This window comes from Alligator mississippiensis, chromosome 1, assembly GCF_030867095.1.
Source record: "Alligator mississippiensis isolate rAllMis1 chromosome 1, rAllMis1, whole genome shotgun sequence".
NCBI lineage: Eukaryota > Metazoa > Chordata > Crocodylia > Alligatoridae > Alligator > Alligator mississippiensis.
Window position 1 is genome coordinate 276,370,506 of NC_081824.1, and position 13,171 is coordinate 276,383,676.

Here is a 13,171-nt window from a genome sequence, read left to right on the forward strand (position 1 = left end):
AGGGGTGGAGTTGAGGGCACTAAATATAGCCCAGTCAGGGTAGGGGGTAGGAATAACACAGATCTGGGGCTGGGATGAACTGCTGGGATTTCCCAGCCCCAGGGCTGTGTTGCTAATGCGTGCAGGAGTTCAGAAGATCAGGTTAACCCTTTCCTAGATTGTGTTAAGCATTTCTCCATCTATGTTAGATCAAACATGGCTTTTCCAGCCAAATTAAACCATCTAAATGCCTGCATGATTGGACATTTAAACTGACTTGACCCTGGTTAGTTGATCTAAATTTAGATCCTATATGTACTCTTAGACTGTATCTTTCAGTTCCTATCTCTCTTGGTTGTGAACCCAAGGTATAGAAGGGCTGCTGACAGCTATGACAACCCTGTCAGTATAGCTGAATTAGAAGCAGAGGTAGTTATGCATTCAATATCAATGATCTGTGCCCTATCTTTGGTTCTTTTTCTGGGTATATCTTAAGGTATTGATCTTCAAAACACTAAGGGTACTGGGGTGAATTTGAATTAGTACCTTATTTTGGCTTATGTCCTCTCTTCTTATTTCTATAGTGACATTTGAACAGTGGGATTGTGTTTTGTATATGTTCCAATATATTCTTTGGGAACTTTTGTTTCCATTGCCAGGTTGCAAATATAATTGCTAAATTTCAGTGAACATCAAAATGCATGGCAAAGTATTTCAAGTTGTTGAGTTTGTTTCCCCACTAAACCAAAGTGGCTGGCTTTTCATAGGCCACTTGAACCTTGGTCCTTGTCTGAGGGCAGCTATACTGCGTTGGGTCAGCCACTGTGAAGACTTAACTAAAATGTTTTTTTGTACAGAATGTTATACTATGGGGACTAATGCTATATAAATATTTGAGAGAAAGATAAATTGTGTCATGTATATATGTATAATACCAGCAAGAATATAGGAGTTGCTTAGATCATCTTCCTGAAGTATGGGGCCACAATGGGCACTCTGCTTTTAGGGACCCCACTCTTCTATACCACTTCCAAGTTATACACAAATGTATCCCAAAATAGCCTCCCATAAACTTGTTCCCTCATTGAGAGATTAACTGCTAGGACCCGATTCTCTTTCCACTTCCTATTTGTTTAAGTCTTATTCTTTCTTCAGTTTAATGGAAAGTTTCTGACCTCTGTGTGACTTAGCAAACAAAATGTTTCCTCTAGTTTCCAAAAAACTCTTACATTTACATGCACTTTTCAATGGCTCTACTGTCTAGAGCTTCTGGTACAAGACTGGGGCATGTGGCAGTACTAGAGTCTTTATGAAACTTTGTAAAAATTCTCTTACAACCAAAGAATAGCTGTAAATATAGAACAGCTAACATAAATAAGAATCATTTAAATAAAATAAATGAGTTCTCCTGATTTAAACTAGTTGAGGCTGTCTCAAAGCAGATTTGTATAGGTCTGAAATGGTACCAGAGATTAACATTTGAAATATGCTCAGCTGCTGAAACTTTTTACACCAAAATCCGGAGAGTAATTCAGCACATTCCCAGTGCTCTTAACTATACCAATGACATTTTACTCTTTGGCAAACTTTGGAAGTACACAGTCAAACTCTTTATGTGATATTTGACTGTCTTACAGCAATTAATCTGACATATAATAAAGTCAAATATGAACTGAATGAGACAATGCTAGAATGTAATGGGCACATTTTTTTCAGAAAATGGTATGCAGCCAGACCACAAAAAATAAAAGCTAACAAAAACAACATTACCTAACATTTATATTGTAAAATCTCAGTAGATGCAGCAGGCTTATAATGGTGCAGGCTACTTAAATGAAACTTCTCATCAACATAAATTAAGCAGAATCACCTTAATCTAACCTGGAAAAAATCCCCAAGGGTGTGACTTCCTCTTCTAAATTTGTTTCCCTGCTGACCTTATCCCAAAGGTGAGCCTGTGAGAGACTTTGATCCACAACTGTGTATAAATTATTTCAGATTTTGTTTTCTTATTGCCTACAGAATATAAATTACTATTGGACTTGTGATTCTGGCTAAGAAAAATACCATACTTGAAAAAAATGATGTTTAATGATGGCCAGATGTTTGGATCTAAAACTATGACAACTTTCTTAAGATTGTGTTTTAATCCTGCTTCTGACACAGATTCCCTTGGTGGCCTTGAGCAAGTCAATTATGACAAAGCATGAAATAATTTTGGTTGGTTAAGATTTGGGTTGTCCAGCTGGAGATGGAAATCAGTGCCAGAGCCAGGATTAAAAAACGGTCATGATCAAGCCTGCAGACCACATACTTCTTCTTATAACTTGCACCATCATCTTATAGAAATACACTGAGGACATCTTGGCAGATGGTTAGAGAGAGAAATTACTTATTTTTTTCCTTAAGGTAGCTATGTCCTTCTGGAATGATACAGCTGGATAGATATAGGACAGCTTCCATGAACTGGTTCTTGGCAGGATCTGGGCTCTGGAGTTCCTTGCCAGGAGGGATTTAGGCTAAGCCCAAATTTTATGCATTTGGATCAAAGTTTAAAATGCTTCTCTTCAGAAGCCTTTCCCAGTGAGAGGAAGAATTACACACCCATGCACGCACACACTTAGAACCAGTTGCCCTGGATAAAGAAACAGGAAAATATTTTTGAGGGGAAAGTTTACTTTTGTTTTCTACAGAAACAACTATGCAAGCACTCTTCTAGTAAAATATACTTACTCCTAAGACAATATTAGCATGGTTTACTATGTTATCTTAAAGGACACTTTGAAACATTGGCACAGTGTTAATAATCAACAACAAAGCCTAAGATTTGGGTCAAAACAGTCATTTTTACAATGCTTAAGGAGAGGAATAAAATCTGCATCTACATCCGTTGCTTATTCACAATCAATACTGTATGGGCAGTGAAGCAGAGTAACAGCTAGAATTGGGCTTTTGTCCTTGGCTTCCTTTAAAAAAAAGGCACAAGTCTGAATGGATAATTGAGCTTAGAAGTTATGAAAATACTAGAGGCTGTGGGAATTTTTGAACCATACATTTCTGACTTTGATCCCTCAAAATAAACAGGGCTGCAGTATACTATGTTACTGTTTATCACAAACTAACCAAATCTATTTAAGCCAATGGAAATAACCTGTGGTGAGGTCATTAATGAGAAATAGGAGTCTGCTAGTTTTACAGGTCTTTTGCATATAAAGAAGTCACTGGCATTGCTCTTTGGTTTATTTGTTTTGATTTTGACATATAAAAGGGTTCTTTGCTCTTAAATATAAGCAATTAAAACCAATTCAAGTACTTCTAATCATGGAGTCATAACTTCTGCATTTCAATTCCTATGTAATGATTGCATTGGATGCTATTTCATAACTGGTCCAAGGTTATTATTTTGGAATAGAATTCTAATTTGATCCACTTCAATATGTGTTGTCAATATTATTTATAGTTAAATTAAAAAGCTTAATAGCTGAAACCCAGTGAGCATAGCAAAGCTTGTTGTTAATAGTTACACAGCCTTACTAGAATGATGGTCTATTATGTAGGATCAGCATGCCATGGAAAAATGCCATCATTTGGAAGCTTTATCATAGTAAATTAATTAATGAAGCAATATCAGACTTTTATTGAACACCTTTTATAGAGTCATGTGTAACAGAAATAGACCATTATTAATATAATTTAATTAAAAAGTAAGCCACACTGAAACTAACATTAAATAATTTGAGATGACACAGCAAATTTAACAGTTTTCAGGAAAATTAAAATTCTCCTGGGAAATCACTTACATTTGGCCATTTTCCCAATACACTGATTTCACCACAGGGGCATTACATATTTCTCCTTGGGTAATGAAAGGTACACTAAAACAAATGATAGATCAACAAAAGCAAGATCTTGACCCATTAAAAATAAGCAGACCAATTTCTAGATATAGCAGAACTGGAGAAACTAAGACTATGGCTCACTGTGCATTTGTAAAACAATGAGGGTTCCTGCAAGAGGCTGAGCACCTGCTCCTGATTTCAAGACAGTGGAAGTTAAGGACACTCCACCCTTTACAGGATTGAGTGAAAAGAAGCTGTGATTCTTGGATAAGAATTTCTTAGATTTCATTTTAGCCTCATCATTTCCTTTGTGGTAATTTTTGATATTTTGAACTGTACAATTTAAAAATGCCTTGTTCGGTCAAAGAAAGAGCATGAAGCAATACCCACATGTAAGGAAACATAAAGGGCATGTCTACACATTGCCCTATGGCAACATAGCAACATGCTATGGCAATATGGCCATTACGTGCGTCTCCCTGGGTATAGAGACATAGCAGCAAAATCTATCCATGCACTGTGCACATGGAGCAGTAACAGCCCATACTGCATGGTGCTTTAGTACTGCCAAAAGGAAGTACTGGACTAAAGCACAGTGCTGTAGCAATGTTGACGTATGGCAAGGTGTAGGCACACCCAAAGTAACCCTGACACAAAGAAACATGCCCAAAAGTTTCTAGGGATACAACTGAAGGTAGATATTTTCCCATACATTCAGAGGGGTTGCATACACAGCATCACACTGATTTTTCTTTCTTTTGCTAACTACATCCAAGCTAAACTTCTATGTAATATTTTCTCTTATGTAGTCAATTGGTCAAGTTGTTGCGGAGGATGGAAAGAGAAAACAAAGCCACCCTTTAAAGCAAGGAATAGAAAACTGATAGCTGTTGTTCACTAACTAACTTCTACTACGTTTGGCCCAACTCCTAGAGAAATTACTTATAATCAAGGCAAGTATTGCTTAAGTAAGGATGACTGAACAATTTCCCTTCTGACTAGAGCCAGAGACTTGGAAAGCAAAATTCCACTTAGATTTGATCTCTAATCTGATCACAGGTTTGTGTGGAAGTGTCCTTGGGTTAGTCACACACTTAAATCTGGTTATCATTATTCTCATTTCTAAGGGCAATTAGGAGGTTCTGTTGAATTAATATTTTGTGAAGTGTTTTCAGCTTTTCAAATGAGAAGTATTTTTATATAACTGCATGGACAACTCTATTTTAATTTGACACACTGACAGCATCTCTGACAGATGTTAAAAGTAACTCATTCATAGAAAATGTCTTAACACGCCAATACTACAGCCGTTTAATACAGACTTAGAAAAAGAGGTATGATGAGTCTGTAAAAGGATAAACATTGAATTGTTTACCTTACACGAAGAAATTCTCTGAATTAAGACTCCAGATCTTTCCATTGTGTGACAGATGCTTTTCTCTCTCACACATTTCTATTGTTCCTTTCTTTCAAAAAGCACAAGTGATGTAATGCTATGATAGTTGTCTCTATGAAAAAAATACAAAGATGCTGTGCAGTTCTTCCAGTGAAAATGTCTGATGTGCCCAGCTTCAAGTACCATCCCTCTAAACTTGTCAAGTGAGCGCTTGTTTTAGTAGAACGTCAAAAAAACCTTTCTGCAACAGTACGCTGGCCCCTGTGCCTGATCAGCCTTTCAGTTTAAAGTATTTCCATTTATGCTTTCAATATGATAAACTTCTAGCAAATGCTTCCTATCAATTAAGTTACCATTGTCTGTTAATTACAAACAAATAGACTGATCCGTTGGTCTCTTATGATTTAAGTTGTGTTCTTTGAAATTATGTGCAGAGGCTGTGAATGACATATATTTACCCTTTGGTAATTGATCAGTGACAGATTATTCTTTAATTAAAGTTTGAAGATGGATTTTCTTGTACTCAAGAGTGGTTTTATGGCTTTTTTTCTGGTGGCCTGAAGTAACAGAATAGATCTATAAATAAATGCTTTCATTTATTATGGGGATGAAGATACATAAAAAGCCATCAGCAAAAGGACTAGAAAATATAGGCCAGATCCTCAGCTGTGTAAATCAACATAGCCTTCAACTGATTCACATCAGCTGAGGATCTGGCTCCATGGCTTCTAATGTTAACCATAAAAAGATCCTAATCCAATAGCACTAAGTCAATGGAAGGGACCTCCTGTGTCTAGTTCAGCCACATCATATAACCTCATTCATATAAACTTATCAAAGTCTATCTTAAAATTTATACCCTTTTATACCTACTAGGTATACTCGCTTAGTGAGTCATGTCATCAACATTCATCATACTGATAGGAATGATTTGATTAATATCTTCCCAGGCCAAAATGGTTATACTCATTCATTCATTCATTCATTCATTCATTCAATGAAATATTATTTACATATTATGTATTTATTCAAGGATTCACAGGAATATTTGAAGTACAAAGGTTTCACAACATTTAATGGCTCATATCTTTGATATATATTTACATCACTTCTGCAAGACAAAATATCTTATAAATCTAGAATGCTATAACTTTTCAAAAAGTAAACTAGCCCCATTCAGGACCTGTCAACCTAATTAATCTTATAAGATACAACACAAACATTTATGAACAGCTGTATCCTTTGAAAAATTATTAAATTATTTCTTTTTCGACCTATCCTTATATTCCTGTCATAATATACTGTGCGGCCAAAGATTATTTGAGTCTTAAAAAATGTCTCCAAGTATATGCCAGGGTGATAGGACAGAAATGGAAAATGTGCCTAGTTATCTAGATGGAATGTGGAATCTGTAATGCAACACTGCTTTCTGCTGAAGTTTTCTCACCATAATCCTGTTTCTATTGCAGTCTTAGTTCATGTCTTATCCATTTCCTTTTTACTGATGTGTGTGTGTGTGTGTGTGTGTGTGTGTGCGTGTGTGTATGCATTTCTTTTATACAGGGGTGTACTTGGTAGCCGTGTTGGTCTGAGACAAAAAGACATACAAAAAACTAGAACTCTTGGTTCCAGAATGATACCTTTTATTAGACCAACTGGAAAATGGCAAGAAAATTGTCCTTTTCTGCAAGTTTTCAGGAATCAAAGTCCTTTCGTCAGGCTCTGGGGAAAGTGTAGATGGTACAAGATGGTAAAAAGTCCCCATAGATTGGAAATAAACTTCATTTTTGCACAGAGGGAGCTGAAGATGGAAGTCTGTCCCTCTGGGTCCATGAGAGTGTCTTTGTGAGCTGTGCTGAGTAGTTCTTTGATGTGTTGATCAGGTAGAATTCCTTCCCTGAAGGTGTCAGATGGTAGGGAGGAAGGCAAAAAAAAAAAAAAAAACCCAAAAAACTTCCTTGTAGTTCTGTAATGAAGTTTAAAATCCAAAATCGGCTGAAATTCGGCATCTTCCATGTTTCAGGGGTGTATTTGGTAGCCGTGTTGGTCTGAGACAAAAAGACATACAAAAAACTAGAACTCTTGGTTCCAAAATGAATAATAATAAAAGGTATCATTTTGGAACCAAGAGTTCTAGTTTTTTATATGTCTTTCTTTTAACACACATACATGTACATATACATATATATGTGTGTGTATGTATGTATAAAAGAAATGCAAAACTCTAGAACTCTTAGTTCAGAGATGATACCTTTTATTAGACCAACTAAGATATCGCAAAAAAAATATCTTTTTTCTGCAAGCTTTTGGGCGCACACGCCCTTCCTCAGGCTCAGGGAAAATTAAAGATTGTAAAAAGTCCTGATAGGTAGAAAATAAACTTCATTTTGCACAGAGGAAGCTGAAGGTAGAAGTCTTTTTGCCTGGCTCAATGAGAGTGTCTTTGTGAGTTGCTCTTGGATGTGCAGATATGGCAGGATTCCTTTCCTTGTGGTGTCAAAGGGCAGACAGGCAAGGCGGTGTAGAAACCTTCCTTGTTCTCCAGCAATGAACAATCTTTCTTGTTGTTCCATACACACACACACACACACACACACACACACAAAATAGAAGGTGTACAAAAGGTTAATATAGTAAACTATACTAGTATATTACTGTAGCATGTTGGAGTTCCAGAGCCAACTTGGCAACCATGCCTCACTCTACCTCTAGATCACCTTCTCTTGTTTCCTGCCACACCTTGATATAATAATAATAGTAATTGGGAGACTGCCATGGGCCTTCACTTGGCCCCAATTCAACTGACCCCCCGCTAGGGTTCCCCAGCACCCTACTGGTCCTTACCATGCTGGGCCTTGCTCTATAACCATGCTGTATAACCCCCCCTAAAGCCTTGGGGGGTTAATTGCATGGCTCCATCCTACCCTACACCGGGCCCCAAGCCTTGCAGGTGTTATAGTAATGATGTTCTCCTGTTAGGGCTTTGGCCTCCTCAGCCTCCATCCCTGTACTCTAGCTAGGCCTTCTAGGCCAGGCCCACTGCATTGGACCGGGCTTTGAGGCAGTAGCTCTGGTCTAGCCCTTTTGGACACTGGGCCCCTAGCTCCTGTCTTCCAGAGTCCTGGTGCTTGCCTGGCTGCACCTCTCTTGGGCACCAGGGCCCTGGTCCCTGTCTGGCTCTGTGGCCTTGCACTCACTGCCACTCTCTGGGCTTAACAATTTCACAAGCCTCAAGCATGCCCCTGGCACTAATGGGACCTCTGTGTACTGTCCCTATGGTCCCAACCGAAACCATCGATATAAAATGTAACATAATCCATATGCCCCCAGGTTATAACACAAATATAAAAGGGAAACAGCCTTCTTCCCCTTTAGAAGGAAAACCTTTCATCATCCCTTAGTTAGGCATACCTCCTAGCCTAGGTGCCTTGTGAGTTCCTGGAGCTTCACTGTCAGCAAAGCAAACAGTTTATTGTCCCTGGGTAGCTCTCCTGGGCAGGAACATCTAACCTTCTAGCTGGCAGGGCTAGAATAGTTTGTCAGCCCAAGCCCCAGGCTTATACCCTCCCATGACCCTTCCCCATTCCAGTCAGCAGACTGCTTGAGTTGCCTGCAGGTGCCTGCTAATTGACTTAATTGTCCTGTGGCCATGGCAACCTGTAGCTGATGCATGGCCTGCAGTGCCTGCTCGCTGAGCTGCCTCTTCCATAAAGTTACAGTTATGGACAAGTAAAGATTAATAAATGGTCACATGTAACTGATTGATCATTTATTAACCCTTTATATAAAGTTCTGTTCTATAAGCAGATTTTAACATGTTAACCAATTCTCTTTTTTGAGATTGCCTTAAGTCTTCATACTATAAATGCCAATGGTTGGGAGCCATTCTTACCTTTTTGGGACATCCAGAGAACATCATTTCCCTTCTCTATTTCATTTAACTTTCAGGTTTCCTTGAGTTCTTCTCATACTTGCAACTTCACCACCTTTTCTGACTTCATAGAATGCACCTCTGCAGTTGAAGATGCCTCTTTAATCAATACCAGATATTTTATCTAGAACTGGGATGGAATTGACCTTAGGCAGTCATTTAGTTCAATGCCCTCGCTCAAAGTAGGATTATCCTTGTCTAAACCATCCCAGTCATATAGCTTGTCTAATCTGCTCTTAAAAACTTCCAACTAGAGATTTCACAACAATTCTGGGTAGCTTTAATCCTCATAGTGAGAAGTTTCATCCCAGTAGTCAAATTAAATTTCCCATGCTGCAATTTGAGACCGTTGCTCCTACTTCTGGCCCCAATGGCCACAAAGGATAGTCCATCTCTTTTCTAACCACACTTCAAGTACTTGAAGATTTATCAAATCCGCCCTCAATTTTCCCTTCTTCAGATCAAATAATCCCTGTTCTTTCAACCTTTCTTTATAAATCATATTTTCCAGACCATTCCTGTATTTATTAATTTTATATTGTTCTCCACTGGACTCCACATCTGAATACAATAAATATTCCACATCTTTATTGAAGGGTTAATACCTACTGTACACATTAATTCTGTTTTATTTATGCCCCTTTGAATTTATGACAAGCATATCTCACCACTCTTAACTGGCACTCTCCAAGGAATGGCTACATTCCAGTCACTGCTTTGTCTACTATGCCTACCATAGACATATCCATCTAGCTTTTAACATGCAACATGTAGCAGTTTGGCTATGGCAGCATAGATATCAGCGTGGACTTCAAAACTGGTCCTGGAAGCTGGTAATATAGTCAGGTGGTTAGACCATGATGAACTCCAAGCTGCCACTTGAGCAAGCTCAGATATGATCTTCACTCAGTGTAGATATAACCAATTCCAGTTAACAGTGAGTGTACAAGTTTTTTTCTGAAGTTTCACTTATTGACAATAACAGCCTCCATACAGAACAGTGCATTACCAGAGGTATTAATGAGTAGGGTTAATGGTTTGAAGCAAACCCAATAAGTCATGAAGCCCAAGAAGCGCCCTATGCTTTGATCATAATTGCTTCATTACAACATAAAAAGTAATCAGTACAATTAGAGTGCAGTTCATCCTCCAATATTAACCCTTTTTTAGCTAGCAATAACAGGTTCTGAGTCCTTTATAAGTAAATCCTGAACCCTACTATCAAATATTTCATGTATATGTTCCTAAACTGTTGTCAGTAAGTTTTGTTAGTAACTGAGCATGGGAGCACCAACTGATCAACCTAGATTAAACACACACCAAGAGAATAGGAGCTGTTAACTCTGTGGACGTAGCATGTTCATTCACAGGGAAAGAAGGAACAGCTTGGGTCTGTAGTGCATGTAGCTCTGTAAATGAAAGGAAAATATGTTGTTCTGATTTTTGTGTTTCTTGTTTAGATGCAGATTCTTCTGACCTTTTGGCTCCAATTCATGGAATCACTGTGTTTTGTCTCTCTCTTATACAAACTTTTTATCTTTACTTTCTTTACAGTTTTCTTTAATTTGCAAAAAGGTAGATGAAGAAAAGGACATGTTTTCTTTCCCTACAGAAATTCCATTTATTAATGGTCTCTCTCTGGTTAATGGAATGATGATAACAGACTAGAGCAGGACTGTACCCATCCAAGTGTTTTCCATAGAGAAGGAATTCTGCATTATGCTGAGTCATTAAAAATTGGAAGAATACATAAAGAGGATCAATGGGATTTTTGAAGTTCCACAAGGAGGTATAATGTTATTTTAATCATTTAAAAAAGAATTGACAAGCCTACTTGGTTGAGATGCAAATATAGAAGTATTACTTGCCAAAGTTTTCAAAACTGGCTACAGATTTGGGGAGATCAAAATGAGGCATTTTAAATGGTGCCTGATCATCAGAAGGGCTAAGCAGTCATCATCACTTGAAAACCAAGGCCTCAAGCAGTGCCCAAGTGAGGCATCCAACACTAGCAATTTTGGAAATCTTGGGCCTTTTACTTCACAGATCTTGTACAGACATTAATACTGATGAGCATTAAGGCACATAATATAAAATTAAGTAGTAATCCATAGTTAAAAAAGGAAGAAAATTAGAAAAATACAACTCACTCCCACTACAATCTTGTGATAGACAAAAAACATGGGTCCATAACAAATTAACAGTTTAGTGTCTCTAAATATAGACAAACTAGGTAGACATTGTTCTCTTATCACTGAACTACTATCATTTAATATTTTAGTTTTCTGGTAAGTGTTTGCCCTTGGACAACTCTTTGGGGACTTTTGAATTCTTTAAATAGGCTGAGACTCCTGTTCTGTGTCAGTGTACCAACTCTCCCATTTGTGATCACTGGTGCTCAACATTTTGTTCCTGCAATCCAGATGAATGGTATGGGGCCAATCCACAGGCTGGACTGGACTCCAAGTGCCAAGATCAGGTATGCACACCCAGACTGAGCTTGCACATCCTCATCTGGCTGCCATACAGGATTGGAGAAGTGGGCACCATGCTGAGTTTAGATCCCAGCGTGCTAGGATTGGACCTGAGGGCTCCCTGCTAACCCTACCCATCCTTGCATGCTGCAATTAGATTTTGGGGCCCTACGCCACCTCTACTTGGCCCCATGAGCAGGCCTGTGCTGTCCTGTATGCATGATCTAGCACACATGGGCATGCCCCATGGGGCTCTCCATGTATCTGTGGGGAGCCTTGGGGCCAGATGGCACACCATTAGAACCTGGATCTGGCCTGTGGATTGAGTTCCCTTGGTCTAGACCTTGTTTTGACATATATGCACACAATATGAATTTAAATTTACATTATTGGTTTTTATTTGAAAAACAATCTTGGGTGGAGGGCAGAGAGAGAGAAAAAATTAAAAATGTATAGGGTGAATTTACAGAGAGTAAAAGTTTGGCTTCATCAAAGGCAAAAGAGCTATGATAATATCCACAGATTATTTTTCACAGAAGCTTAAACAAAGGTGCAGAAGCCTGGTTTGTCACCTAGAACTCAAATATAAGATCTATAGGAAGTATACTATACTATCAGAACCCTAACATAACATATAAAATATGAAATAGCACACAAACTACAAAAGTATACCTTGTTAAGGTTTTTTAGAATGACTTGGTACGTGGAAGTTTTGCAGAGCCCTATAAAGTTTGGCGAAATATGAAAATCGGTCAATGTATTTTTCTGCAGTACATTCAACCGGGACATAAAGTCAGTCTTAATTTTCCTAATGACTAAGCACTCGTCATTCTCATTGACTTCATCTGAGCTCTTCAGCATCTCAAAAAAAGCCAAACAAAAAATGCAGCCCCAAGGTCCGTGCACGTGCGTGTGTGTTTCCCTCCTAGGAGCATAACTAGGGTTGGCCAATGGAACACCAAAGTCATGCACCGATTTGGAGGGACAATTCAAATGATAGATTTGGGGAGCCTAAGCTATGGCAGCAGCAGCCAGGATGCGAGAACTCTTTGCAGCAGCAGTGGCGGCAATCAGAGTTTTTAAGTCCTTCTGCAGACAAGACTAACAGTGCCTTGTCTGCTCCTCCCCCTTTTGCTCCCAGCACCTCAGGGCACAAAACTGCTAGTTATACATGTGCTCTGCCCCCACCCCCAACCTTCTCCGAGGCACACGTCTCCTTCCATTTGAGTAGTGAACTCACTACTAGAATAGCCATCTCAACAAGGACAGGCCGAATTTACATACATAGTAAGCAGCCATTTTTTAAATTTTTGGTTAAATAATTATCTTGACATAGACTGGTAGAGACTGAAGTGTTTCATTTCTAAAAATAGGCAAGCAGTCCAAATTGTCATTTTTTTTCCTGAAAAACCCTTTTGTTTAAGGGAATGCTTGAATTCTGTAAATAGAATGCAGGTAGAAGCCTAGGTATGGATATTAGAAAAATGTGTAAATAAAAATAATGCCTGCCTGTCATCCTTATTATTGTGAAGATTAGATGACTGAGGTATTG